We start from the raw sequence: 3,256 nt of genomic DNA, 5'->3' as shown, positions 1-3,256 counted from the left end.
CTAAACCCTTTGGATTAATTGTATATAATATTGGGATAAGTTGAATTTGTTATTATTTTTAAAGATTTTATTTATGCATTTTTTAGGGAGAAGGGAAGAGGGGGTGAAAGAGGAAAGAAACATTGATGTGTGAAAGATCCCCAACTGGGGACCTGGTCCACAACTGAGGCATGTGCCTTGACTAGGAATCAAATCAGTGACCCTTTCATTCACAGGCCCGTGTTCAATCGACTTAGCCATACCAACCAGGGCTAATTGTTATTAAAAAAGAAAGACATAAGTAAGCTGCATTTGAATGAGAACAGAGTTCTGGGGCCCAGAGATGAAAAGTTGAGTCCAATTTTTATTTCTTATCATTATAAGTTTAGGAAAATTCATTTAAAACTTTTGTGTTTTTATTTAATTTAATATGTGGTAAAAAAAAAACTGATCAATGTAAAATTGCTCTGTAAAAACTAAATGTTTGATAGGCAATGAAATGAGGTATTTTTATTTAATGAGTAAATGTATTTTCAAAAATAGTCAATAGAGTTATGCAATTATTTTAAAATCATGTTCAGGATAACATAATTAGTTACAAACTATTTTAGTTAACATTAATTGTTTTTCCTCACCTGGCTGGTGTGGCTCAGTGGATTGAGCACCAGCCTGTAGAACAAATGGTCACTGGTTCAATTCCCAGTCAAGGCACATGCCTGGGTGGTGGGCCAGGTCCCCAGTAGGGGACACACAAGATGCAACCACACATTGATGTTTCTCTCCCTCTTTTCCTCAACTCTCTTTAAAAATAAATTAAAAAAATAAAAACAACATTAATTACTTTCCTAATATGCAGTTCTGATAAAATACAATTTTAGCAAAGCAACTGACAATACAAAAAAATTATCTAAATTTTTGTCTTCAAAAATTGGGAAGCAAATCAGTTAAAATGGTTATAATACATTTATCTAAATATTTTTACCTTAATAAAATGTCAGTTAAAATTCAAAAGACTGAATTGACAGCATTTGCACCAGACTAGAATTGAAATTAGTAGGATTTCCATGGTATTCAAATGAGGAGGATACTTAAACATTCAAAATTTACACATGTAAGGAGAGAAACAAAGTCACTGACTTAAGTGATGAACTGGAGTACACGGACAAAAAGCCTGTCCAAAGGAGAAATTATTTCTTACAGTGAAGAAATAGCTCTTGAAAAACAGGTTCAGCATACATACACTCTCCAGTTGGCTTCATTCTCTTATTATTAATAGACTGGACTTTTGAACCATTGTGAGCTGAATGAAATCAATAGCTTCTAGCACACCAGGCAAGAGAAAAGTGGTAAAAAAATGATTTACTATACAAGCACATGCTATCAAATTGATGTGCATTTTCTGTAGGCTCTAAAAAATTATTTATTTATTTATTTATTTATTTATTTATTTATTTATTTTAGGAGAAAGGGAGGGAGAAAGAAGGAGAAAAACATTAACGTGTGGTTGTCTTTTGCACAGCCTCAACTGAGGACCTGGCTGGCCACCCAGGTATGTGCCCTGACTGGGAATCGAAGCAGCAACCCTTAGGTTCACAGGCCAGTGCTTAATCCAATGAGCTACCCCAGCCAGGGATTTCTGTAGGTGTTTAAAGTGATGTATATAGATCTTTAGGTTTTAGAGTCCCATTGAAACAGTATTAACACATCTTTATAAATGTTTTAGTATAAATTTCATTAATGATGTTTAAAGTACGAATTCCTTTTAGAAGATCCTATCACTACATAATTTTTTTAATTTAATTTTTTCATTGTTCAAATACAGTTGTCTCTATCCTCCTGACCTCAGCCATGCCCAGCTCCCTCCCCTGATCCCAAACTGCCTTGGTTTTGTCCATGTGTCCTTTATAGTTGTTCCTGAAAACCCTTCCCTCTTCCCCCACCTGGCATTATGCCCTCCCACCTCCCCTCTGGTTACTGTACAGTCGTTCTTAATTTCAATGTATCTGGTTATATTTTGCTTGCTTGTTTGTTTTGTTGATTAGGTTTCACTTATAGGTGAGATTATGTGTTATTTGTCTTTTACCACCTGGCTTATTTCACTTAGCATAATGCTCTCCACTTCCATCCATGCTGTCTCAAAGGGTAGGAGGTCACTACATCATTTTTTAAAGCAGAAACATAGTAGGCACTCAAAAATAGTTTTTGAGTTATTTGAGTTAGAGTTTTGAAGATAAAGAGTTTTTAGAGTTTTTTTTTCTGGGTTAAGGTGGCTGTGTGGTTGTCACTGATAGTTTGTATTTGCTTTCTACATACAATAACTGTAACCTTTTTTGGTCTTGTTTAGTTGTTTTTAATAAAGTTTAGGAAAAAATAGCCTGGACAAATAATAAAATCTTATTTTTAAAAAATACCAATTGATTACATTTTAATTCATTACCATCTAATATTTTGATTTTATGAAATCATATGTGGTTTCTTGGTCACTATTTGTATTTTGACTACATTGCCAAAAGCTATAGATTTCAGCTTAAGATGGTACCAAAATTCAGTTTATTATAAAGATATAGGGACAATAAAGCCAACCAAACAGTGTATTTATGCAATTAGAGATCAGATTTTTTTTCTTTTTTTTAAAAGATTTTATTTTATTTATTTATCTTCAGAGAGGGAAGGGAGGGAGATAGATAGAGAGAGATAGAGAGAGAGAAACACCAATGTGCGGTTGCTGGGGGTTATGGCCTGCAACCCAGGAATGTACCCTGGCTGGGAATCGAAACTGGAACAGATTTTTTTTCTTAAATCTTGAGATGAGAACATGTCAACTCTCTGGGTTATTTTTACTTTTAAGTTCAAAATAAACAGGACAAGCAGGTGTTGAAAAAATGAGCATGTCCAATCCATTTAGAGACTTCATATTGATTCAAAGTCACTTCAGCAAAACATTCTTGAGGCTTCTGTTTCAGCAAGGCATTTGTTATTCATATAAGACAACAACAATAAAATGGAGAACTGGTAAATTAGGGTAAGTGTATTATATCCATCAAACTGAAAATATGATAGCTTTTTCATGATGAAGGTAGGTAGAATCACAAGCCTTCATATCTATTTATAATGGTTGAGAGTAACATGTCAGTTCTATTTACACTTAAGCAAAATTAATACTCCATTTCAAGGAATAATTCAATGCTTTACTGTATTACTTATATTATTATAAGAGAAAAAGTATATAAGTGCAAAATCACCTGACAATACCAACTGCTAGAGTGAAATGAAGACA

Source organism: Phyllostomus discolor, chromosome X, assembly GCF_004126475.2.
Source record: "Phyllostomus discolor isolate MPI-MPIP mPhyDis1 chromosome X, mPhyDis1.pri.v3, whole genome shotgun sequence".
NCBI lineage: Eukaryota > Metazoa > Chordata > Mammalia > Chiroptera > Phyllostomidae > Phyllostomus > Phyllostomus discolor.
This window is presented reverse-complemented; position numbering follows the sequence as displayed.